Raw genomic sequence first — 27,989 nt, 5'->3', positions numbered from 1 at the left:
GACTGTACTCTCTTTTCCTTCCACCAATAATTATAACATAATGCAATTGTGTATCACCTTATGTGGAGGTGATGTTCACATACAGAGTGTTATTATCCAAGAGGCAGAATGTGGACCCAGAATTCTGGATTTCCAACCCAATGTTCATTCCACGATTCAGTTATTATTTCTGCTATAAAACAATAAGCTTGGGGTGCATGGGTAGCTCAGCTGGTTAAGTGTCCGACTCTTGATTTCAGCTCAGGTCATGATTCATGGGTTGTGAGATCGAGCCCCACATTAGGGTCCCTGGTCAGTGAGGGCTCTGCTTGAGATTCTCCCCTCTGCCCCTCCCCCCACTTTTGCCCCCCAAAATAAATAAATAAATCTTTAAAAAACCCAATAAGCTTGTGTTCTCTTTAGCCAAACATGAACATTTCATGTTTTCCTTTAATATTATTTGAAAATTTAAAATACATAAAATATTGTGGATAAAACAAACCAAAGCAATGGGAATTTTTAAAATAAATACTCTTATTTTTTAAAATACCACTCATTTTTATACTCGTTCAAACTCTTATACCACTTGCTTTCACTGCCACATCTGTGCTGCTCCACAGAGATATGGTCCCTCCCCTATCAGTGCTACATTAAAGGGTCACATTTAGCCAGATAGAAAAATTTAGTCAAATATTTATTTCTCTAAATGATTTTAAAAATTAAAAACATATTTAAATGCCAAAAAGTTGGCTCCTTTGGTTGTAAACAATAGAAACCAACTCACTCTAATTTAAGCAAAAGAGAGGGAGGAAGGGAGGAAGGAAGGAAGGAAGGAAGGAAGGAAGGAAGGAAGGAAGGAAATTTCTTTTTTTTTTTAAAGATTTTATTTATTTATTTCACAGAGAGAGATAGCGAGAGCAGGGAGCCCGATGTGGGGCTCGATCCCATGACCTGAGCCGAAGGCAGACGCTTAACAACTGAGCCACCCAGGCGCCCCAGGAAGGAAATTTCTTAGAAAAATATGGAGTAGCTCACAGAAGCCAAGAAAACCTGAAGAACCAGAATTTGAAATGGGCAGGAACCAGTATAGCTCCTGGGATTTAGGTAGCAGGAATTAATGGGAAATCCCTTTAGGGTAGAGATGAGCAAACTTATACTGCAAAGGTCCAGACAGTGAGTATTTTAGGCTTTGTGGGACAGTCTCTAACATAACTACTCAATTTTGTCATTGTAGCATGAAAGTCACAGACAACAAGTAAACAAATGATTTTGTCTGTGTCTCAATAAAACTCTAATTATGAATATTACCAGAGGGCTGGATTTGGTCCATGACCATAGTCTGCTAACCCCTGCTTTAGGGTACATTTTTGCATAGATCTACTCCATTTTCAATCTTCACATCACTTGGCTTAAGATTCAAATTCAAGATAAGAGGGCATCTGATTGGCAGAACTTGGGTCACTTGCTCATTCTTTGGCCAGGGGAGACTGGGGTGCCTTCACTGGCCAGACTTTGTCCAATTAGGAGAGGTGATTCCCCAAAGTAAAATTAAGAACAGTCACCAAAAGAAGGGTGAATGGATGCAGGTGAAGCTGAAACAACAGATGTCCTTGTCATTATCATCTTGTTAGTTTCTACCACTTTACTCTCCAGGGAAAGAGTCGAAGAAACCTAGAATACAGTGTTTTTCCAATCGACACTTACTGAAGGAGCTTTGTGTGCCAGGACCCCATTTCTCCCAGTGTGGTGCTTAGAACTGAACCATAAAGACTGTCAGTTGGGCATACCTGCCTGGCTCAGTCAGTGGAGCATGTGACTCTTGATCCTGGGGTTGGGAGTTCAAGCCCCACGTTGGGTGTAGAACTTACTAAAAAAAAAAAAAAAAAAAAGACTTCCAATGGAATGATAAAGACTCATCAAATTTAGTCCTTCATTTTATAAAGGAAGAAATGGAGGGCATGGGAAGATGTGTGTGTGGGGGGGGTCCCTGTATTGTGGGCTCTAAGGGAGCACATTCACAGGCTTCTGTGGATGTCATGTGTCCTTGGGGTTAGAGTTAGTTCAAGAAAGGGATGGGATGAGAACTTCATTTTAAGTTTTCTGACTTTCAGTCCAGAAAGTCACCGTTAAATTTAGTCTAATTAAGCCCAAGTCTTGATTGCTTCAATGCAAATAATGCTCTTTTCTCTCCCCTCCAACCAGCCAGGCACCTGGCACTTTTGTCCTAATGGATTCAGAAACTGCCACACACCTCCTCTAAGTAGGCACAGCTTTGGTGGCAGGATCTGATAAACACATAACCGTGCTCCCTCCCCAGTGATATATACATCCTACTAGTCTATCACAGAGCTAAAGTTAGAATGGTCAGTGAGGAGAACAACTGTCCTTTTACATTCTAGCAAGTTATACCTGGGGAGCCTGTTCTGTTTCTTTATTCTAGAAGCAAAGTGTTCCCAGTCTCCAATATCCTGGAGTCATCGTACCTTGTGTTTCTGTCTAGCCCTACGTTGACCCCCAGCCCCCCTTCTCTCCCAACACCTTCTCCTTCTTGGCAGTGGGAGGGGGCTCTTTGATCTTGGTTCACGTGGAAACCAGAGGAAATCCTAGATTAGGCTCTGATGGACAAAGAATGTCTGTAAGCCCCAGGGTGGGGGGTGGGCACTCAACTGGAATGAGATAAGAGCATGGATTTTATGTGTATGAAAAAAAAATTTCATTTGGTGATGTATCTATAAAAGTTGAGCTAATCAATGTAGGTACTGAGTAGTGTGGTTTTGAGGCACACACTGCACATAGCAATAAGGTTAAGGGTGACCAAATGTCCTAGTTTTCTCGGGACTGAGGGATTTTCCAAGACCTGGGACTTTCAGTGATAAAACCAGGGAAACCCCAGACAAACAGGTATGAGTTGGTCACCCTATGGGTAAACAACAACAACAATTTACTATGCATCAGGCACTGGTCTAAGTACTTTACATTCATTTACTTCTCAACTAACTCAATGAGGCAGGTACTATATTTTTGTTTTACAAATGAGGAAATCGAGGATCAGATAAGGCAAGTAACTCACCTAAGGTCACACAGCTAAAGTAAGTGTGGAACTGAGATCAAAACCCAGGTGTGACTCCCAAATCCATGTTCTTAACCATCATAATAATTTTTTTCCTTCAAATACTTACAAAATTAAACATCTATTAACCTTTCAGGGATTACTGTGTTGAATTAGGAGGCTCTGGACAAGCCATATCTCTACGTGACCACTCCTCAAACTAGAAAAAGGTTTAGAAAAAAAAATTTCTTTAAGATTTTATTTATTTAGTTGAGAGAGAGAGAAAGAGAGAGAGAGAGCACACAAGTGAGGGGGAGAAGCAGAGGGAGAGGAAGAAGCTGACTTCTTGTTAAGCAGGGAGCCCAAGAAGGCGATCCCTGGACCCTGAGATCATGACCTGAGCTGAAGGCAGACGCTTAACTGACTGAGCCACTCAGACACCCCAGAAAAAAAATTTTTGACACATTACGCTTAACAATTCCTGTAAATGAAATAAAATGTTCAGAAATAGACACAAACACATATAGGAACTCACTATAGATAAAGACAGAACTTCAAATCAGTGAGGGAAAAGGTGAATTATTTAACTATTGGTCGGACAGTTAGGTAGCCATCTGGAAAACAAATAAAGCTGGATCCCTATTTCACACTTTACACTGAACTAAATTTCAAATGGAGTAAAGGCTTATGTGAAGGAATGAAATCAAAGAAATACCTGAAGGAAGGATGGGAGTGGAGGTCTTTCTGAGTATACAAATACGAATTCAACTACATTTTAAAAATACTCTGCATGGCAAAACAGAGTTCGAAAGATAAAACCAACCGAGGGAAGTATTTTCAATGCCTCACAAACCAAGAACATAGTTCTTCAATGGATAAAGCACGTATACCAATCATAAGAAAAAAATGAATGAACAATACGATAAAGAAATCATGAGGACAGAGAGTTCACAGAACAGACTGACTCCCAGATATTCAATGAAAGATATTCAGTTTCACTGATAATAAGAGAAATGAAAATCAAGGCTACAATGAAGCACTGTGTCCCACCCAGGGGATTGACAAAGACCCAAAAATCTGATGAAAATCTATATTGGTGAGGGTGTATCTTTGTACAGTCTCTTTAGAGGGCAATGGGCAAGACCTATCACAATTTAAAACAAATCATAACCTTTGACTTGACAATTCCACAGAATAACTCACACATGTAAAAAGATGATCTGCAAAGATTTTTGTTGCAGTATTTTTGGTCATTGAAAGCAACTTATATATCCATCAAAGGGAACTAGTTAAATAATTATATTACATATACAGAGCAGAATATTATGTGGCCATGGAAAAGAATTATGTAAGTGATCAGGAATGATCTGCAAGATATATTGTTAAGAAAACAAAAAATGCAGGGGTGCCTGGGTGGCTCATTCGGACAAAGTGTCTGCCTTCCGCTCAGGTCGTGATCTCAGGGTCCTGGGACTGAGCCCTGCATCGGGCTCCTTGCTCAGCGGAGTCTGCTTCTCCCTCTCCTTCTCCCCCTCTCCCCTGCTTGTGCTCTCTCTCTCAAATAAATAAATAAATAAATGCAGAGCAATTGTGTAAAGAATGCTACTATATGTATGTATATGTGTCTTGAGAGAGGAGAGATAATATATTGTATATATGTATGTTTGTAAATGAATGAAATCTCTGGAAAGATACATAAGAAACGACTAAGAGAGATTTCCCTTCCCTAGAGACTTACTTTAATTTTTTAAATTTTTTGAAGGTTTTATTTATTTATTTGAAAGAGAAAGACAGAGAGAGAGAGCATGAGCGGGGGGGGGGGGGTGGAGTGGGAAAGGGGCAAAGGGAAAGGGAAAGGGACAAGCTGACTCCCCACTGAGCACAGAGCCAGAGGCAGGGTTCGATTCCAGGACCCTGAAATCATGACCTGAGCCGAAGTCAGAAGCTTAATCCACTAAGCCACTCAGGTGCCCCAAGACTTACTTTTGTATCTTGTAAAATTTTTAATATTTTAATGTCATATCTACAAATACATAAACACTTTTTAAATGTAAGAGAAACCCAGGGCTGGCTTCACAGAGGTACCACCTGTGTACCTGCAAAGGGCCCTGCACTTGGTTTAATGCTCTGATGTTGCCATCTTGAAATTTTTAATAATTTTTGAGCAAGGAGCTCTTTACTTTCATCTTAACTGGGCTGTGCAAACTATTTAGCCAATCCTGGAGAAACCCTTGGTTTACAAGTGCTGTCTGAGGCAACTCAAAGACACTTTCATTTTTGTGTGGCCACTGATGCCCATCGTTAAACAATAAATATCCAAATAAATCTTTGAAGCTACAGTGCAAACAACATAAAATCATCCGTATTTTTCTGATCACTTAAGAGTAACACATTTGTCAGCAGGAATACCTCCTCTCGGATGATGAGGTTCACTCTACCCGAACTGGAAACGCATTTGCAGCTCTTCAGAGACTACCTGACATTTCAGCTTTTTGTGAAAGAAAGGTCTGCACAATAAAAATCTCATGTGGTTTCTGCCTGCCAAGCAGACTAAACAAGATGATGGTTCTGTTAAAACATATACGCGTGAAATATTTCGCTTTTAGGAATTTTGTTACGACAACCTCTGGAGGCAAACAAACACAACAGCACTAGCTCTTACCTGGCAAGCGTTGCAATGTTTGCCCATCTCATGTCTAAACAGTCTCTTCAATTTGGGCCATTTTGGTGAAGGATGTTATCCACAGGTAAATGAATTACAAATATATTTTATTGTAGGACTGGAATAAGTGCTAGAAGCACTACAGCAGAGTAAAACAAGGGCAACACTCAAAGGATAAGGAGGGAGTGAAATGCAGCTGGGACAACAGTGATGTGCATATCCTGTGCATTCTGCTTCTCAGCTGTAAAATGCACCTACTTCACCAAACCATGCCACGGATTAAATGAGACAATGGATGTGAACATGCTTTGTGAATTACTAAGTATAAGGTAACATCATCCATATTATGATGTAAGGATATCATTTTGAGTGGGTATTTGTGTTTTTACTGCCAGTCCTGTTTTGAACGGGAAAGGACAGCCACGTTTCATACCTACTAAAAAACCTCTTTTTTCCCTAAGTACAAAAGTAATACAGAGCCTCACAGTATAAAATAAACATAACAACCCAGAAGTAAATAGGATGACAAGTGGAAGTTCCCCTTTACCTTCTGCCACAAATCCTACTCCTCTATTAACATAGTATGAATTTTTCAAGAGATTCTTTTAAAATGCATCTGAATAATTTAAAATAAACCTATTAGAACTCTATCAGATGTATCGCAACCCCCACCACCACTTGACAGAATGTCATTGCTTCTCATTGGATAAGATCCTCACCACTAAATCCTTTGCAGAAGCAGAGATGCCTCTAACTCCTAACCCTGCTTCATTAATTAAACTCATTAAAATTTGCAACAGCTTCCTGGCCCTTGAGAATATTCACAGTCATGTAAAAAGGAGACCCTGCCATTAAGTGTTAGAATCATTAAAAAAAATCACTTTGTATATATCAACTCTTCAATTTTTTACAAAGACCCTATTAGGTAGGTAGGATTATTAGTCTCATTTTATAAAGATGAAAAATCTGAAGCACAGAAAGGTTCAGTGGCTTCTCACATACTGGTAAGTGGCAGTCTATACTTTAAAGCCCGGGTGGCTGATCCTCATGCAGGGCTTTTGGGAAGCATGAACATAGCCACAGGCACTGAATGCCAATGTTTCTCCACAGCCACATGCAATGAAACCCCCAGTGACTTAAAAAAGACAGACTCCAGGATGCTTGGGTGGCTCAGTTGGTCGAGTGTCTGACTCTTGATCTCAGTTCTGGTCTTGATCTCAGGGTCATGAGTTCAAGCCCTGCATTGGGCTCCAAGCTGGGCATGAAGCCTACATTAAAAAAAAAAAAAAAAAAAAAGGCAGATTCCTACGCTTCAATCCAGACCTATGGAATCAGTAGTATGAAACCCTCCACTTTAAGACTTTACTAAAGACATTTTTTTCATTGTGCTAAAATATATATAACATAAAAACTTACCATTTTGACTGTTTCCAAGTGTAGAGTTCAGTGGCATTAAGTACGTTCAGAATAATGTGAATTCACGCTATTGTGAATGTACTTAACTATCACTACCATCCATCTCCAGAACTTTTTCATCATCCCAAACTAAAACTCTGTACCCATTAAACAACTCCCAATGCCTGTCCCACAGTCCCTGGTAACCCCCATTCTATTTTCTGTCTCTACAAATTTACCTATTCTAGATATCTCACATGATTGGAATCACACAATATTTGTCCTTTTGTCACTCAGCACAATGTCTTCAAGGTTCATCCATGTTGTAGTATGTGTCAGAATTTCATTCCGTTTTTAAGGTGGAATGCCGTTCCTCTGTATGTATAGACCACATTTTGTGTATCCATTCATCCATCAGTGGATACTTGGGTTGCATCCACCTTTTGGCTACCGTGAATAATGCTGCTATGAACATGGGTGTGCAGATATCTCTTCAAGATCCTGCTTTCAATTCTATGGGGCGTATACCCAGAAGTGGACTTGCTGGATCAAAGGGTAATTCTATGTTTAGTTTTTTAAGGAACCATCATAACCAACCCTGTTTTCCTCAGCGGCTGCACCATTTTACATTCTCACCAGCAATGCATGAGCTTCTAATTTCTCCACACACCCTCCACCACTTGTTATTTTCTGTTTTTTCCCCCCTCAGTGTTATAATAGCCATCCAAAGGGGTGTAACACGATCCTCCACTTGACTGTCACTCATACCAAAGTCTGAGAATTGCTAGTCTTTAGAAATCTTAGCATCGGAAAGAGAAGAGGCAGTGAGCCTTCTAAGTCTGAGAAGCAAAGCATGGATTCGGGTACCCGTGTCATCATCAATAGTAGATTGACTGGGAAAGCTTGACCATTCCCCAAATGAAAAAAAAAAAAATTTTAAGGAATAGCCTTAGACCACTGGCTAAGGAGCTGGTAGGTGGAAGAGAAAAAGGGAGATAGTTCTGACCTTGACAGCTACACTGAGCTGGGCCAAAGCAAAGAAAAAAGTCCTTCAAACCAAAGAGTTTTCCATAGCAGCCTTGAGCAGTGCTTGGAAATAACATATAACATTTAGCCACCCCGTCCACTAAGGGGAAAAAAGTTTGTTTCTGGCAACGTCTGGCTGAGTTGATGAGGCCCTGCCAACATGGCGAGGGAAACGGATGCCGTTTATGAAAGAGAGGGCGAAAGAAGGCAAGGGAGGAGTCGACCCATAAAGGGGGGAACGGTGAGCCTATGACCTTGGGTTTCCCTCCACCTGAAAGCTTCCTTAATAGGTTCATACTCACATAATTTTTGATGGAAATAATGCACTGGTTAACAAGCGGGACCCAGGTTTTCAAGTGATGAAATTATGCCCCCTAGTGGTTGTTTTCTAGGACATTCTAGTCATTAAAGATGTGCAGGTGAAGGTGAGGAAGGCAAGGAGGTAACAGTTTTAACTTAGTTCACTATAGGGGACGATTCAGAAAATATTCCCCTCAACCCTACTTCCAGTGGTAATCTGCGTGATGCTGGCAGGACCTTCAGTAATGGAGAGTAACTGACATCAGTTGCATTTCGAGTGCTTCCATATCATATTGCGCTCTTCTGGACAACAAAGGTCCGTTTTACTATTGTTGTTACTATTATCACTATTCTCATGTAAAGAGTAAAGGAACAGAGGCTCAGAGAGATTAAGTGACTTTTCCAAGGCCATGGGCTCCGCTCTTGAGCCACAGCTCTTCTCAACATGTAAACACGTAAGAACATACTGGAAAAGAAACAGTAAAATCATTAGAAGAAAAATCCATTATCTCCTTACTTGAGTTCCCTACCATGGCGAGGGGGAACCAGAGATATACACTAGAAAACAATTTTATGTACTTTTTGTACCATACAAATAATAAAATTATGAAGAAAAAGGAAAGAGGGCGCCTGGGTGGCTCAGATGGTTGGGCGAGTGCCTTCGGCTCAGGTCATGATCTCAGTGTCCTGGGATCGAGTCCCGGGTTCCGCTCTCTGCTCAGCGGGGAATCTGCTTCTCTCTCTGTGCTCATGTGCTCCCTCTCTCTCTCTCTCAAACAAATAAATCAATAAAATATTTAAAGAAAAAATAAAAAGGAAATAAAAGAAAAAAAATTATTCATAATCCCACCATACAGAGCTATTCAGTCTTTGCATTTGGGTGATAGTTATCTAAGACTTCTTACCACACATACATATAGCAGTAAAGAAACAAGAGTCTTTTTTGTTGTTGTTCATTGAGGCATTGTATTTGTATGTATGTAGTACATCCCAATAAAGGAATCTCAGGATTTTCTGTCCTATCTGTTTTAGCGTTGCTTCCTCTTGGTCTATGATGACAGCTGAGGTCATCAGCACAGTGAAACCAAACTGATGGGACGAGAGCAGATTGTTCTGTCATTTTTCTACATCACTGAATTGCATACCAAATCTGGGGTCGATCACTCCACACTTGTTTAACCTGAGCGTAGGTTCACAACGATTCCCCCAGCTCTGTGATAATTAATGGTTTCACATTGACCCACGTAAGCATGCTTCAGCATCAGTTAGAAATGCCTTTGGAGCACAGCCTAAATAAGAGCCTACTGTTTGCCTCTCTTCTCAGCAGTGTTGATGCCCTTGAGAGCAGAGCGTTGGCCAGGATGTTCACAAATGCCATTACGGCGGTATGGAAAGATGGTGGACAGCTTTTGATAACCTACTTATCCCCTTCCCAGATCACAACACTCTTTCTAAACGCTGCTGCCTTAGACTTTTTTTTTTAGTGGGTTTATTCATAATAGTCAAATCCTGGAAAGAAGCCAAATATCCAGATGTTCATCAACCAGCTGAATGAATAATTTGTGACATATATATATTTATGCATATTATATATACATATGATTATATGCATACATATATTACATAATCTAAAATTTAGTGTTTACTATTCTCTCCTCCCCCCCGCCAGCCCTTGGTAACCATTGTTCTGTTTTCTTTCTCTATGAATGTGACTCTTCTCAGTACCTCACATAAGTTAGATCATACAGTATTTGTCTTTGTGTGACTGGCTTATTTCACTCAGCATAATGTCTTCAAGGTTCATCTATGTTGTAGCATGGATCAGTACTTCATTCCTTTTAAGGTGGAGTGATATTCCATTGCATGTATATACCACATTTTGTGTATCCATTCACGCACTGATGGACAATTTGGGTTGTGCCGTTAACTTTTCAAGTTTCCTTTCTTGCCACTTGTGTAATTACAAAGCCATCAGAACATCAAGGAGTGTTACGTGCCTCATTGGTAAGCCTGGCATATGGTAATGAAAAGACAACATTAAGTGAATGCTGTGAGGAGGTTGCCTCGAGTTCTTAAATCTTTACTGAAGGCTGAAAGATTCCTATCTTAGAAGGTGCCCACCGGGCACTGCTGGAAAGAGCATTAGAGGCAACCCGGAGAGTGTTTTGTCGATCTGCAGCCAACTGTGGTACATGCTGCATGAGGCTCTGACCCGAGGAGACTGCCAGAAAAACCGTAGTTCCAGGAAGGTGTGAGTATCAGGAGGAAGCCCTAAGGAACACCTTTTCAAGTTAGATAGAGTGGTTTAGGACAAACAAAAGTATACAGTGGGTAATCAAAATGTAGTGGCAGCTACCTGAAGAGGCAGCTGAGGTTCAACTATAACTAAGTACTCGTTCCTATCTGTGGCATGAATAGCTAGCTACATGAGTTTAAACGAATCCAGGCCCACAATAAATCATCACCCACCATGTAGTCTTCATTTTAAAGAGGGCTTCCCTCCTCGTTATCTCATTTGGTTTGGTCCTGATAACAACCAGGTGAGTCAGGCGGGGAAGGGACCACTCCCCTGACCGCAGAGCAGGACACCCAGGCCCGGAGAGGTGAAGTGATTTGAAGCATTATGGAGAGAACTGTAGCTCCCGAGACGCCAAGGTACAGAGGATGGAGGAGCAGATCCCTAACCTTTAGTGTCTGATGCAGCACAGAGTAACCTCTTCCTCCACAGGGTGTCCCTAGAGGCCACATCAGAGAAGCTCCAGGGATGGACTTCGGCCCAGCCCCAACCGCCTACCTCTTCTGTGTCTACAACACTTGCCCTCCACAGCCTCAGTGGTAAGTGTTGGCCTATGGCTGTTGTCTAAACTACGGAACGATCCCTCCCTTTCCTCCTCTGTAAAAATGCTGGGTTGGACTCTGAGGGTAACCTTTTACTTTAAGGCTATAATTAATCTCCCCAAGTCTAAGAATCCCTTCGAAAAACAACTTAACATTTTGAAATCAGGAGGTACCTTACAGTCAATGTCTGAAGAAACTTCCCTGCTACAACTTCCTCTACCCTAGCCCTCTGAAATATTATCAGATGGATGGCATCTTTGAATTAAAGAAACCACTAAGCCCCTCAGGGCATGGGAGAGAGGAAAAAGAATTGCTGGTAGGATTTTGGCTGGGCGTTTCCAGATGACTTGGATCCCGTCACCCTTCGTTGGTGAGATAGCCCTGGACTGCTCACCTAAGTCCCAAGCCCTGGCTGAAACCTCTATGTGTGAAAAGAGCTTGACCTGAAATGCCTCAGACATACACTTAAAGCTGTGCAGCTGCAATCCCCAACCAGGTACAGACCCAGAGAATGGAAAACATGTTCACACACAAGTTTGTTCCCAAATGTTCGCAGCGATATTGTTCATAACAGCCCCAAAGTGGAAACAACCCAAATGTCCACCAACTGATGAACGGATAAACAAAATGCACAAATTATTAGGTTGTTTTGGTAGACATTATGGGATAGTGAGAGCCAGCTGCCCCCCACCCCTACAACTTCACACACATTTCAGATCCAACTCCACCACATCTTGGGCATTTATTAGACACACTTTTATCAGTGAGTAGACATAAAATCTGTCCTGAAAGCTAATCACAGCTCTGTCCTTTCAGGGGCTCTAATCAGACCTGGCATGGCTTGTTCTAGGGAACTCCATGATCTAGAAGCAGAATTGAGTTAACCCTAAGGCTTCAGGTAAATCAAATTCTTTCACATCATAGCTGGACACAGGACCATGTTAGAATGTAGCCTCAGGAACCGTCCAGAAAGGCAAAATGAACAGAACTCAAATGTGGTATATCCATGCAAGGAATATCATTTGGCCATTAAAAGGAAGGAAATCCTGACACCTGCTACAACACGGATGAACCTTGATAACCATATGAGAAGTAAAGGAAGTCAGTCACATAAGACCACATATTGCAAGAATCCAGAATTGGAAGATCCCCAGAGACGGAAAGTAGGTTAGTGGTTGCAGGGGTTGTGGGGAGGGGGAATGGGAGTCCCTGTAAATGGGCATGGGGTTTCTTTTGGGGGTGATGAAAACGGTTGCCTAACTCTGTGTATATATTAAAAAATCACTGAATTATACATCTTAAAATAGTGAATTTTATGGTGTATAAATTGTATCTCAACAAAAATTTTTTAAAAACAAAAAAGTTGTGTAAAGAACTGTATAAGTTATAGTTCAATTAAAAAGAATAGTAAAGGGGGAGAGGGCTTTAGCAGCTTCCCTTTTTGACTCTGGAAAACTGGTCAGAGGACAGAAGACACTCCTGTGAAGCCACAGTCTCTCAGTTTCCAAAGCTTCCTGTGGGGAGACCTGCAGAACCTGGAAAGACCCCACGTTATATCTCAAGGCATCTGGCATCCTTAGATCCTCCCGAAGAGAGCACAGTGACACATGAATCCATCCTAACATAGCTGAAGAGCTGTCATGAGACACAGGGATGGGGCTTCCGAGTGACTCCAGTGGGCAGTCAGGACCAGTGGATGGAATGACAAGAAGGCAGTCTGGTCAATAAGAAGAAAGACTCCCGATGGATTGGAGCCATCTGAATACGGCATCAATGCCCAATCTGGGCTGCATTCAAGCCAGGATGGAGAAGCACCTCTGGGACCCTGTGTATTCATGTATTCCCCTAGCAGGGGACTGGATGTTCCAACTGTGACATCATAAGAGTCTATATGAAGGGGGAGGGAGGAAAACCGGAAAAAGGAAGCTGTGAAAAGAGAGAGTCAAGAGAGGGCTGTGGCCAGAATTTGTGACAGAGGCATCACTGTGAGGCAGCTCCCTCTCAGCTGGAGGTGCTGGTTTCTTAGCAGGGGGGCGATGAGATGAGGAAGGCAGAACCGTTAGGTGACTCAGACTACAGACTGACCCTGTTTGAGGAGAAAAGTTGTTCAAAGTCAAACCCTCAAATACTATCAGAAAGTCTCGTGTAGTGATTACGTGTCAGGTCTCTGGGTTCAGCTGGTCCTGGGTTCAAATACTGATCCGTTACTCATTCGCTATGTGATCTTGGGCAAGACATTAAGATCTCTGGACCGGCGTTTACTGTTTTGTTTTGTTTTTAAGGAATAATGATAGGACCTACCTCATGACTTTGTTCTGAAGTTTGAATGAAATAAGGTAAATGAAATCCTCAGCCCTAATATATATTAACAGTAGCTGTTATAAACTGACCTAAACAAATTTAATTATGCACAAATTATTAGGTTGTTTTGGTAGACATTATGGGATAATGAGAGCCAGCTGCCCCCCCCAACACACAGCTTCACACACATTTCAGATCCAATTCCACCACATCTTGGGCATTTATTAGACACACTTTTATCAGTGAGTAGACATAAAATCTGTCCTGAAAGCTAATCACAGCTCTGTCCTTTCAGGGGCTCTAATCAGACCTGGCATGGCTTATTCCAGGGAACTCCATGATCTAGAAGCAGAATTGAGTTAACCCTAAGGCTTCAAGTAAATCAAATTCTTTGACATCATAGCTGGACACAGGACCATGTTAGAATGTAGCCTCAGGAACCGTCCAGAAAGGCAAAATGAACAGAACTCAAAAAATTCTTTTTTCCTACCGTGCAAGGGTGGGGAGCAACTGTAAACTATCTTAGTCAATGTGCAGATCTTCCATACCACTGATTTTATTTTTTAAAGATTTTATTTATTTATTTATTTGAGAGAGAGAAAGTGAGCGAGAGAGCGCAAGCAGGGGGAGCTGCCGAGGGAGAGGGAGAAGCAGGCTCCCTGCTGAGCAGGGAGCCCCACGTGGGGCTTAATCCCGGGACCCTGAGATCATGACCTGACCTGAAAGCAGATGCTTAACCCAATGAGCCACCCAGGCACCCCAATATAACACTGATTTTAATGATGAAAACTTATTTCTAACTGGGTTTATTAACAAGCCACATTTTTCTCCCAGTGAATACCTAATACATTTATTGAGCTAATTACAATGTTCTGGTACTAATGGGAGATATTAATGGCTGATGCCCCCACAGCAGCAGTGAATATTTGATTAAATACTAGCCAGCCACTCCTGTATATTCTCCATTAAGGCACTGACCTTCCCTAGAGCACAGTTTAAATGAGCACATAAATACTAATCACATTGTATACCACGGACATCTGAGAGCTGATTGCATTTCTCCAGCGCCCTGGTATTTCTGAAATAGAGACTTGTTTTAGTAAGAGCTAACCACCTAGGTGGTGCAATGCCTCCTATAAGCCAGTCATTCCTTTAAATCCTTTAGCTCATTGAGAATCTCACAGCAACCCTTTGAGGTGTGGGCCATGACTCCCACTTCATCAAAGAGGAAACTGAGTTTCAAAGTCAGGGAGCTATAGAACATTTGGCAGAAATAGGGTGAAGAAAAAAGAAATAGGAATCTTGCTCCCTGTAAATATGGTCCTTATCTTAGATTAGGAGCAAGAAGGAAGATTAAGTAAGTCCACCAAGCGTGGCAGAGAGCCTTCCCTTAGTAAAAAGAACCACTCATCCTGTCACATAATCTAGCACATCTCCTTTACCTCCATTTGAGTGTTAATTTCATACTTTCAATTGACTGCAGAGAGATGCACTCTCTTCCCACTGCCTGGCTGAGGACCTCCAGGGTCTGTTCTTGCTGCCCTGTCCACACCCAATCCCAGACCACCTCCATCTAGAATTACAGCAAGCCAAGGGCTAGGGTTACTGCACTTAGCACTGAAAGGCTGCCTCATTCCAGCCTTTTAGAGCCAGGCAGCTAATCACTCATCACTTGCCAGTTGGCTGGTGTATTTGGGGCTTGCTTTGTTTCTACCAGGGCTGAAAACAAGCAAAGAGTGAGTGGCCATCAGGAATGGAACAGGCTGAGCAGGGCGGGAAGATATGAGTGACATGGGAATTCGGAGAACCAACATCCCCAGGGTGTTAGGGTTTGTGGGCAGGTGTGAGTGTCTCCACAACTGACATTGTGCATGTGACTAAGGGCCTGCCTGCACTCATTGTCCTGGGATTACTGAGAGCCTACTATGTGCAAGGCATTTTTAAATGGGAATGTCAACACAGTTCCTGTCTTTAAGGGGAGCCCTTTAGCAGGGAGATAAGTGTCCTAATTTACCCCCCAATTCTCCCTCTCCTCTTTCAGTTTTCATGAAAGATACTCCCATTCACCTTCTCTCCTAGCCTTAGAACCAGAAGTCACCCCGGAGTCTCCCCCCTCCTTCACCGCTTACATCTGATAAACTGTCACATCTTATAAATGTACTCTCCTTTTCTGTCCCATTTCCATGATCCTGGTTCATCGTTTCTCACTTGGACTAATGCAGTAGTCTCCCCACTAGTTTCCCCAACTCCAGGGTTGGCCTCCTAATCCACCCCTCCCCACTGTGGCCAGAGTGATCTCTGTAATTTAGTGCATCTGACCATTTTGTTTCTCTGCGAGAAATCCTTTGGCAGCTTCCCATGCCTGCAAAATAAAGTCTAACTCCCCATGCACTCTGTCACTCTTTCAGCAGTTGATGGGCACTTTCTCTGGGGCACCATGCTAGGGACAAGTATACGGGTGTGAACAAAACAGAAATGATCTTTGTCCTCAGGAAGCTTGCAAACTACTGGAGGAGACAAAAGAATCATGCAAAACCATGAAATAACATCATCCTGTTACAAAGAGCTGCCAAGTGCAGGAACTGAGGGCTAGAAGAGAGAAACACAGTGGGTGCCTATGTGAGACCAGGCATGCAGGGAAGGGGTCTCCGAGAACTGAAGACTGAGTAGAAGGCAGTCAGGTGAAGAGTGGGCAGAGTATAAAAGAGTGCACTGTGTTTTAGAAACTCGAGGAAGGGCATGTGGCTGCACAGTGGTGAGCAAGGGGTAGAGGCACAGAGAGTTTTGGGAGGTCACAGGGCTCAGACCATGCCTTGCAGGCCACGGGGAAGAGTCTGGATTTCACTCTAGTACACTGGGAAGCCACTGAAGGCTTTTAAGCAGTACATAACTCGGTCTGACTTACATTTTCAGAAGATCACTCTGGTGACTACATGAAAAATGGTCAGAGGGACACAAGAATAGAAGTAATATTATGTGCTGATTTGTGTCCCCCCTCCCAATTCATATGTTGAAGTGCTAATCCCAATACCTCAGATCGTGACTTTATTTGGTTATTAAGTTAAAGTGAGTTCATTAGGGTGAGCCCTAATCCACTATGACTGGTATCCTTATAAGAAGAGGAGATTAGGTCACAGATACACAGGCATGAAGGGAAGACCATGTGAAGACAGGGAGAAAGGCCTCAGAAGAAATCACCCCCGCCAACACCACGATCTTAAACTTCCAGCCTCCAGAATTATGCGAAAATAAATTTGTATTGTGTAAGCCACTGATCTGTGGTACTTTGTTAGGGCAGCCTGAGCAGACTACCACAGATGGGATGTCTACTTAAGAGGCCATTGAAGAAGCCAGGCTGGGAAGAAGAGGATGGTGGTGGCTCGTTCCAGAGGAGAGGACTAGGAGACGCAGCAAACTGGATGGGCTGCAGAGGGAGCTTAAAGCACAACCTACCTACAGAACTCGATGACACTCTAGATGTGGGGTGAGGGAGACAAAGGGAGACTGAGCAGGGGGAGGGGTGGTGCCCTTGACTGAGAAGGGGAAGGACTAAGGAGAAATAGGGGTGGGAAGGAAGCAAGGCTCCTTGTCAGACCTCCACGGAACAGGGAGTTCCGTGTTCTCAGTGACAATGAAGATAACTTTGGCTGCCCCCACCATCCAAAATAAATTAAGTAACCAAACACAGGGTTTTTAAAGAATTAATAGGCTTTAGTTTTTAGGACATTTTCAGATTTACAGAAAAATTGAACAGATAGTACCCCTTTACCTGTCTCCTCTGCAGTTTCCCTTACTACCCCAATGTAAACTTTAAAGCCAAAGGAAATTGTTCCTAGAGTCAAAACAAAACCTATGCATATCTACCTATTTCTCCCACAACACAGAGGGAAGATTTCAATGTGGGAAGAACTCATAGTGACACGAGTGAGCACCACTTGTCCCCAGCAATCTTTTAACCCTCTCTCCCACCAACTTCCCACTTTTCCTTTTACAGAAACGGTTTTACTTCACTTACCCCAAGTTTTCTGGAGAAAGCAAATAGATCGTGTCAGTGCACCCCCCCCAAGACAGAAATGGAGGGCCTGAGAAATTACATGATTTCTCCAAGGTCATACAGTCAGTTCATGACAAAACCTTGAGTAGAACCTATTTGTTGAACACAACAAATATAATAACACAGGGTATGTAATGTGAGGATGCTGCAGGAGCGACAAGAATTCTAACAGCTTAAAAAGACCCAGTTGCCACTTAAATGGAATTCTGATCTCCAGGGAGAAGATAAATCATTTAACCTACACTCATTTACCAGGTGGACAAAATCAGATTCAACCCCAAAGTCTATAGATTACATGTCAAATTCGCATTCACACACAATAGTTCACTCTAATGGAGGGGCCAGGGATACGGGCCATGGACACAGAAGATGATCTGTTTTCCTTTCAGCACTCAGCACACACCCAGCGCCTCTCTCACTGACATCAGCAGCTCCTGTTTCTGTCTGCCCTTCTGCATCCTCTAAGTACCTTCTGCAACAAGCCATGTGATTCCTTTTCCCCACTAGGCTGTGACATGCAATTAGCAGGCAGTCTTGCTGACTGGCTTTGAGTTTATTAAGTCCTGAATTCCCAGAGCACTTTGTTCACTTTCCATTCAGTGTCATGTTATTCAGGGACTAGAGGGATTTGGAGATGCCTGTGGTACCAAAGCCCCCACGTTTGGTTGTGTGGGTTATTCACTGAACAAGGGTGCCTAGATCAAGAGACACCTGTATCTACTCACCAAGCCAAGCACCTGGCAAAGCCATGTCCATTTGGAGGAAGCAACGGTTTTTTCTAATTTGTCTAAAGGCTCCCATGGTTGTCTGTGACCCAGAATCCACTCAGAGCAAGTTTGTTATTTATCTGAGGAAATGCTGAGCCGATTGTGAGCAGTTTTAGAGGCTGGATCTGCACACGGGCTCAGTGCCCCCAAGATGGAGGGGGAGAGGGCGGACCATCTCAAACCTCAACCCCATTTTACATTTGCTCTCTGGCTCGATCCTCATCACATCCCTGTTAGGTAAATGAGGCAGGTGTTCCCTGTTGCCAGATGGGGACTGTTGCTCAGAAAGATTGAGACCTACTCAAGAGCACACAAGTACATTGGGACCTTAGCACACCAGGCATAGGGGTGTCAATGAACAAAGAACTGTGGACACTAAGAATAGACATCAATTATATAGACTCTGAGTCAGCTGCTCTTGCTGACTCTCTGAAGAGGAATTTGGGGCTGATGCCAAGGCCCTCTCTTAATCTAATTTTGGCCATTGTCAAACATGGGTGGGTCTTTCTTAAAGGACTAGCAGGAGTGAGGGCCCAGAGAATCCAGCTCCTTCCTCGGTCCAGGGAAGCCTGGGAGACTTAGGCACCTCTGAAGTCTGACTCCACGTGGCCTTGGGTCCCTAGCCCGCACCAGAGGGTGCTGAAAGAGGTCCTGAATGCCTGAAAGGGTTGTGCATCTTCCTGTGACCACTAGAGGGCATAGGCAGGGACCTGCTTCCTGGGGTCGAGAGAGGCTAAACACATGGGATCAGTGATAGAGCCTGGGCATGGAGACAGTTCTTAGATGAGAAACCTTACCAAGAGCAGCCTTGGAAGAGGAAGTGGATAGCCATCTGAAGCGGCCAACAGTTGGTCAGTGTGTCTCAGAGTTTTCTGGAGAAGGCAAATAGATCAGTTCAATCCCCTGCTCTAGACTAGCTGAGTAACCTTAAGCAAGTTGTTTTTACTTCTCTGAGCCTCAGTTTACTCATCTGTAAAATGGACCTATCATGACTTGGAGTTGCAGAGGGTGCCAAGAGCCTTCTAGGCTGTCTAGTACACTGTCTGGCACTTTAGGCATCTGGACTATGGTTTATTACTATAAAAATCCCACCTGCGTTTCTAGACTCATGGAAATTCTGAAAGGGTATTTGAGCCCTAGAGAGAGCCCCTAAAGAGATTCTGAACCGTAACTTCCTGGTAGAGGTTGTGTTCCTCCCAAAGAGTCACACGTTTATTAAAGTGTGTGTGCTCACAACCTCTGAGGTATTTTTTTTTTAACACTCCCAAGAGACACTGTTGTACAGCATTAAACACAAATTGGGGGCATGCAGAGTGCAGAGCTGGGAGAGGGGATGTGGGAAAGGAAACTTGCCAGAGAGGAAGAAGGGCTGGGGATAGGTGTGGGGACAGAACACTGAAAAGAGGGAGTTAATTGAAATACAGTGAGGAAACACAGAACTGGACAAAGGATCAGAAGGCCACTAAGGGGGGTGACCTGGGGCCAGACACCCTCCTCTCTAGGATCATTTTTTTCATCCTTAACATGAGTAGGTTGGACTGATATCCTTCTAGCTCTGACACTCTCTCATTTCACATGGGGGAGCAGGAAGAGGACCCCAGAGGAAGTGGAAACGTCGGACAACGTCAGCATCTGCTGCAAGTCGTATGCCCAGTTCGTTGTTTTGTCAAGTGCCTATCAAAACATCCAGCATGTTCCGGGCATTGCGCTAAGGTGCTGAACAGACAAGTGTTCCTTGTCCTTGAAGCCAACCATCGATGGGACAATGTAAGTGTCTCTCCTTTCACACATTCATGAGGAGAGGGCACGGAGGCATTGTTAAGGATTAAACAGGAGGAGGAGGAAGAGCCGGGATTCTGGGTTTGGCTCTTCTTTCTTGAATCCCTCAAGTTCCTGCTGTTTGCTGAACCTGTGCTCAGTATCAATCAGGTAATAAATTTTGCCAATGTCTACGACATGAGTATTTTTAAGAATAATATACTTAACTTATATTACCCTTATACTTTTCTGAGCATTTTCTCCTAAATTTCATTTCATATTTATTTATTTCATTTATATGGGCGCCTGGGTGGCTCAGTTGGTTAAGCGACTGCCTTCGGCTCAGGTCATGATCCTGGAGTCCCGGGATCGAGTCCCGCATCGGGCTCCCTGCTCCAGCGGGGAGTCTGCTTCTCCCTCTGACCCTCCCCCCTCTCATGCTCTCTATCTCTCATTCTCTCTCTCAAATAAATAAAATCTAAAAAAGAAAGAAAGAAAGAAAGAAAGAAAGAAAGAAAGAAAGAAAGAAAGAAAGAAAGAAAGAAAGAAAGAGAAAGAAAGAAAAGAGGAGCTGCTGATGAAGATGCAGGAGGAAGATTTCACCTGACTATAAGGCAGAACTTTCTCACACTTGGGAGTGAAAGAGTCAGTGGTTCTCCCATGGGTGGTGTCCAGGAGACATGGGAGAGTTACTTGCCCGGGATGCTGCACACAGGATTCAGCATCAAGAAACAGTTGGACTCCGGCAATTTCTGAGGCCCTTCTTACCAGCACAGCTGAAATTTATGCTGAATCTATAGGTATGTAACAAATTTAAAGAATCTCATGGCTGAAAGGGACCTTGAAGGTCATCTAATCTAATAACCCATTTGACTCCTGAGCCCCCTCTCAGAGGCTCACCGAATGATCAGGGACTGTAAAACCCACCCAAGCTAAGCCTGAATCCACCAGTAGCCACTGGGGGTACTGGCTTTCTACTTACTTCTCATCTGGATAGAGAACTAATCTGTGGACCTCCCAGAGAACTCGAGATGTCAAGATGGTCCAGGTGAGTCTTTCATGAGAACCCTTCTCAATAAAAGAGGAAATACGTGCGAAATGTTGATGAATCTTATATATGATTTTGAGTTGCTCTTGTTTATTACTTGAAAACCCAAACTTACAAAGCAAATGCTGTGTTATTTTTTTAAAAAGATTTTATTCATTGAGAGAGAGAGCAAGTGAGAGAAAGAGCACAAGCATGGAGAAGGAGAAGCGGACTCCCCACTGAGCAGGGAGCCTGACATGGGGTTGGATCCCAGGACCCCCAGACCATGACCTGAGCCTAAGACAGTTGCTTAACCTACCGAGCCACCCAGGTGCCCCAAATGCTGTGTTATTATTCATATTTCAGAAGGATCCTTCACTTTAAAAATAACTCATTTGGGGATACTTTTAGGCAACAAATTCCTGGATGAACTTAAAATGTACTCAATTTTTCTCCCTCCCCACAAGCAAAAGGCTCTTTGCACACAGCTTTCCAAGATCCTGTGTATCACACAAAGTGAATTTCACTGTTATTACAACATAACAAACAATTCCTCTGCTTAACAAGCCACACACAAGAGGTTAATGATCAGTTTGGTTCTGTCCAAAGGGAGTCTTCACAGAGGATATCTAATTTGATCCAGAATTTCAAGATCTTCACCAGCCAGGGCTCTGTTTACCCAGGGAAGGGAGATTTTAAAAAACGTCAGAACTGTTTTTGGTGGCACGGGTGGAAAGTTCTATTGGGGTTACTGCTGTTTACTAGCTGTGTGGCCTAGAGGAGAGCGGTTCAGTGTCCTGTAGCCTCAGTGTCTGCAAGTGTAAAGAAGGAATACCTAACTCACATGACTATTCTGAGGATTAAAAAGAATTTCTACAAAGTCTATCTCTCTCTCTCTCTCTCTCTCACACACACACACACACACACCCTGACACATAGTAGGCCACCTTCTGCTGCCTCCTCAGAGCTTACTTTGCTTCTCAGCAAACCAGTGAAGTAGCACACCCAGAGAGTGTTAATGCCATTTTATAGAAGGCAGAGCCAAGTTGCAAACAAAAACTGAGCCAGCCCAAAATCTGGCTTCTCTGCCATGGCTGTAGCTGCCAGGCAATCTCATCATCCCCTCTAGTGGGCTATTCCGATAAGTAACAGTAAAGGAAGAAGTGCGCTGATTTGAAGAAGGCATAATGTAACAAGAGCTATGGTAAATGGATCACCTCCAAACACATGGCCCCTTCCTAATGCCCTGCTAACCCAGGTCCAGTTTCTGGGGGAGAAGGCTGATTGGGTGGGAGGCCTGACGCAGGGGTGGATGGTATAAAGGGTAAACTTAAGACCCTATAACAACTCTCAGTCCCCAAGAACCCCTCCAACCATCATCATCACCTTTACCATGGTTAAGTGGCAATTTTCATAATCTTACTTCAAAGCGAACAAAAGCCTCATTTTAACTACACGCTCAGCAGAATGGCTAATATGAAAAAGAAATGAAATGAAAATATTAAGAGTTGAGGAGCATGTGGTGCTACTGCCCATGGGAGTGAAAACAGATGCACCAACTTGAGACAACTGCTCAGTACGATCTGAAAGCTGGTATTCATTCCCTCTAACAGATCAATCACACTCCTAGGTGTATACTGACTAGAAACATTTATTACAGTCCTCAAAAGACATGTTAGAACTGTGCTGCCTGATGCATGGGGCTCTTTAAATTAATGACAATTTAAGAAAATTAAAAAATCCAATTCCTCAGCCAACCACATTTCAAGTGCTCACGAGCCAAATGTGACTAGTAGCCTCACTGGCCAGCACAGACTGAGAACATTGCCATCACCGCAGAAAAGTTCTACTGGATGCTGTTCTAGAATGTCTGTGGCGGCACCATTCACAACAAACACTAGAAACTACCCACAGGCCCACCAGGAACAGAACGGATAAATTTATCTGCGGCACATTGATACGATGGAATACTCTAAAGCAATGAGAGTGAACTATGTACAAGTGCACGCTGCAAGATCGATAAATGTCACAAACGAAAGAAGCCAGGCATAGAAGAGTACGTTCTCCAGGCTTCCGTGTATATACTGTTCCAACCAGGCAAAACTAATCTGTGCTGTTAGAAGCCACGATAGTTGGTTACCTTTGGCGGTGGGGACAGTGACAACAAGGGAACCCGTGGGGACTTGGGGGGCTGGTAATGTTCTGTTTCTTCATCGGGATTTGGTCTCATGGCCAGTGTTCGCCTTCTGAGGATTCAGCCAGTGGTACACTGACGTCGTTTCTGCACGTGTTTCATACTTTGATACATTTTCTAAGCCCCGTCAGAAAACTTTGCTGTTACTAACGTCACCTACGGTCTAGGCTGAGAAAAAGCGCGACCTTTCAAAAAAGCAAATGTGGCCTTGGGATCAGCGGCCCCTCCCGGAGAGGCCTGCCCCGGACTCCCCACCGAGGCCTTCCGGACCCACCACCCCCTCCCCGGCGCGTCCTACCTGGGCGCCCGGGTCGCGTCGTCGGGACGGCCGGCTCCGCAGGTTCGGGCGGCCACCGCGAGAGGCGGCCAGGCTCTCCCGGGGCTCGCGGGTGCGCTCCCGCGCCAGGCCTGTCCGGGAGGCGGTGCCCGGCCCCGCGGCACCTGCGCTGCCCCCGGCAGGTCCGAGGATCCTCCCCCTTCGCGCCCGGCCCAGCCGCGGCCGAGCGCCGAACTCCGCTGGCGGAGAGTCCGCCGGCCTCCCAGGGCTCGGGCCCTCGGTTCGGGAGAAGGCGCCCGCGGAGTCCGCTCCGGGGCCCAGACCGGTAAACGCCGGAGGAGGAGGCTACTACGAGTGATCACGCCGAACCAACCCGCCCCCCGCACGCGCCTTTCTCCAAGGGAGCGCCCGCCCTCCCGGCGCCACCCTCGCGGGGTCGCGCGGCCCGGGGTCACGCCGGCGGGGCCCAGGACCAGCCGGGCGCGGGACCCCGGGGAAGCCCTCCGCAGAGGGGCTGGGTTTCCCCTCCCGACCCTTTCTTCCGCGCACTGATAAGCCCGAGGGGGGGGGGGGGGGTCGCCGCTCGGCCCGGAACTTCCTTTCACCTTCCCCTTCAGTTGAGTTCCCCAGAACCCGCCAAGGTCCAAGCCTCCGCGAAGCTCTCCGAGCTCTGCAGGCCCCGCTGGGCTCCGCCTGCCCGTGGTGATGCGTGCCCGCCGCGTTGGGGTGGCGAATCCCCCGGCCTGCCGCGCTCCCCCTCGGACCTGGGAGTGCCGCAAAGGCAGAACAGAGTCCTGGGCTTCTCTGCATACAAGGCAGCGAGCGCCGGCCTGGCCTACACTAGCGGTGCAAGGCCTGAGGTATACTAGACACTGTGCTAAGTTGCTTTTACAAGGATCACCTCATTTAATTTTCAAAGGCAAGGTGATTGGTACATAAGTGTTTTCATATATAAACACTCGTTTAATTGCACACTTATTATTCGTGCGTTTTGCTTAGGTAAAAGAAAAAAACCTACGAGAGAAGCGCTATACCCATTTTATAGAGGAGGAAACTGAGTTTCAGAGTGCTCCTAACTCAAAGTCTCTACCACTGGTTGTGGTGGCATTGAGATTAGAATGCAGGAAGCCTGACTCCAGAGCCAACCTCTTAACCCCCCTCAAGCTTAGGCTCTGCAAGAAAAAATTGCTCGTCTTAACCTTTCCCACCTCTCTTACCAGTAGCACCTACCCACCTCATAAGCCCAGCGTGGTACCAGTCACTGGGTAGGGAGGGGTTATCCATGCATTCAGGGAAGTAAGGGGAGTTTGAGCCAGAAGTGACTTCTGAAATCATACGGTTTATCCTTCTCTGCCTTAGAGCTCGGAAACCAGAACCCAAAGGGATGACTTACTTCACCTGCTCAAAGTCTCCCTTTAGATCATTAGAAGATATTTTACTCTTCCTCCTGGCTCACAAAACTATTCAGTGAAGCCGCGATTTGAGCCTGCGGGTGGGGTGTGTCTTTTCCCCTGCAGGGGGAGCTCAAAGAGAGGTGGCTGTGTTGGTCAAGGGTTTTCACCCTTTGAGGGCCGGCAACTAGCAGTAAGGAAATCCTTTAGCCCAAGAAATGGGAGCTATTTATACCCGGAGACGGCAGGCTCTGGGGAAGAGTAGTGAGCCAGGGAGGGAGCTGGTTCAGTCTGGCTTTAAGTATCTCAAGACACGCAAACTGTGTGGAAGCCAATCCATAGAACCAGTTCTGTTTCCTCTACCACGGTCACATGCCTCTTTTCGAAACGGGAGAGGATGCAGAGCGAAGGAAAATGAATATGGGGCTGGGAGGAAGCCGGGCATGGAAGGTGGGGATCTGGTGCTGGGAGCATCGAGAGGCCATGGCCCGCAGGACACAGACTAGGTCGGAGAAAAAGGAGTTGCTTACTTAGGAAACCCCCAGCGGAGCGAGGACATCTGCTCCCAGAATCTTGGGTTCCTAGAGCGCAGGTGATGACATCCAGTTAGAAGTGAGCACTCCTGGAGTTCAAGGGCAGCCTCTTGATCACCTACCATACCCCTCAGCTAGCGAATGTTGGAAAAATGTTGCAGGTCGCAGATTTATCATACACATCTCAGCTCCTCACCCCTCCCCTCCTGAGTCCTTGCTATCTCCTATCTCCTGTCCCTCCCATTTCCTAAACTTTGTGCCCAGGGTATCAGGTCATCACCAAGTTCTCAGCCTCCTTTACTATGTTTTGAGCTGTAGGGTGAGGGGTAACAATCTCTTGCAGGAAGCTGTGTCTCCAGGCAGCATTGCAGGGTACCAAAGGCAGGGCTTTTCTCTGGGATCTCCATGGGTTGTGCGTCTCTGCGGGCAATTTCAGGTGTCTTGGCCCCGCCCAGGTGGACTAAGAGTCCAGCTCAGCATGTCCCTTGCCACCAGCACCAAATGCCGCAGCTCCACGTCACCGGGGCCACTGCATGTGCTGCGGAGGGTGGCACGTAAGGACTCTGGTCCCATGATCTCCTACTTACTGTGTTATCTGTCCCAGAGGAAAAAGATGTCAACCTGGTTGCCCATGACCTCACTAGGACCTCATGAGGAGTGAAAGAAACAAATAAATCTTCGCATGACACTATGTTGTGGTACTGGAAAGTACCTAAGACTCTGTGGCATATATGAGGGAGTGATTACCTCCACTTGGGTGGTTCAGGAAAGAAGACTGGCCTTGATAGGGGAGCAAGAGTTCACCAGAAAGATGGGGGTGGAAGGGCAATCCATATCGTGGGGAGGGGCAAGTGCAGAGGCATAGGGTTGGAACAGCAAAGCCCTGTTTGGACTGGCTTCCCTTCTGTCATTCAGGTATCAACTTAAGTGGCTTTCCAAAAGAACCCTCCCTTCAGCACTTGCTTCTAGTTCCTTTTTAGAATTAATCTACTTATTTTTACATTTACTTGTTTGTTGTCTAACTCCCTCCCCCCATGCACACTCCTTAAAATAAACTCCACAAGCCTGTGGACATCGGTTTTTTTTTTCACCATCCTCAGCATCCAGAACAGTGCAAGTGAACATATATTAGCAGGTGCTCCCTAAATACTACTGGATGGATGGATGAATCAGTGGTCCGAGGCTGCAGGCAGTGAGAAACGTGTTAGGAAGTGAGAATTTCCTCCCCAGCTCTTAGCCTAAGCAACTCATGGGAATATAATAGCTTCAGAAGAGGGCTCGCTAGGAAGGGGACTTGGGGGACACGGCGGTGATAAGGGTGTGGGAGGAGTTGTCCCAGCTCCAGGGAGGCTTAGGAGAGGAGGGAACTGGCGGCAAGTAGCTGAGGGACCGGCAATCTAGTGCACTACAACTCACACTGAACTCCAGGGTTTTTCTGCCTGGGAAGAGGCGAGGGGAGGGAGGGTCTTCGCCCCTAGGCACCGCCTCTCCAGCCGCCCGCTAGGCCCTTTTGGACCCGTCCAAGCCTCATCCTGGGCGGTCAGCGGGTTTTGGAGGATTCCCTTGCCTGCCTCCCTCCCTTCCTCCCCTCCTTTTTCCTCCTCCTCCTCCTCCTCCGGGTCTCTGCGGATCCGCAGCCCGGCGGCCCCGCAGCAGCCTAGCAGCCCCCGCCCCCTCCTGTAAGGGCGAAATTGCTAAACTTGTAGCAATAATGACCCTGCATTCAGGCCGCCGACTCCCGCTGAACGTCTCCGCGCCGCGGCTGGCCGGCCTAATCAACGCGCCCCTCCTTGCTGCCCGCCCAGCCCCCGTCCCCCCTTGCCGCTCCCTCCCCCAGCGCACAAAAAGTGGGGAACAAAACCCCCGCGCATTTCTCCGTCCCTCTGTTGAGCAGACTGCTACACAAAGCCCCCGCTCTGAGAAGCAATGGGGAGCTCGGGGGGGACGTCAATCCCGACGCGCTGGGGTTTTTGTTCGCGCAGGGGACTTCGCCTTCCTACCACACCTTTTGTTCGGGACTCCAATAAAAAGCCATTCTTTCCGCACCTTCCCGGCCCGGAGCCGTCTTTCAGCGAGGCCCGGCCCCACAATGGCGCGGCGCTCTGAGGCCTCCCCATTCACCCGCCTTGGCACGCTCACAATCGGCCGTGTGGCAGCACAGGCCTCGCACAGGCATTCTCCGCAAGTGACAAGGAGGCGCATAAAGCCGCGGCCGCCGGGGGAGAAGGGAGGGCGGCCGAGGGGGAGAATTCGGCCGCGGCGGGGCGCAGCGCCCCTGGGCGCGCTGGAGGCCCCAACGGCGGCCGCTGAAGGAGCCGCCTTCGCGCCGCCTCCGGCTGGCCCAGGGGGCGAGGTTTCCTTTTCCCCGGCGAACTTCGAGGTGGGGCAGAGTCTAAGCCTTGGTCTAACGCAGGCCCAAACACTAGCCAAAGCATCTG

The 27,989-nt window shown here is 45.7% G+C and overlaps 1 long non-coding RNA gene across 1 annotated transcript in view; it reads right to left on the bottom strand.

Moving 5' to 3' along the window:
- LOC113923579 overlaps positions 1 to 23,773 on the bottom strand; it is a 71,011-nt gene extending 47,238 nt beyond the window's left edge. The window contains exon 1 of the long non-coding RNA XR_003520373.2: positions 23,649 to 23,773. This is a non-coding gene — a long non-coding RNA (uncharacterized LOC113923579). The remainder of the gene's footprint in view (positions 1 to 23,648) is intronic.
- Positions 23,774 to 27,989: the final 4,216 nt, after the last annotated feature.

This window comes from Zalophus californianus, chromosome 15 (genome assembly GCF_009762305.2).
Source record: "Zalophus californianus isolate mZalCal1 chromosome 15, mZalCal1.pri.v2, whole genome shotgun sequence".
Classification (NCBI taxonomy): domain Eukaryota; kingdom Metazoa; phylum Chordata; class Mammalia; order Carnivora; family Otariidae; genus Zalophus; species Zalophus californianus.
This window is presented reverse-complemented; position numbering and strand designations above follow the sequence as displayed.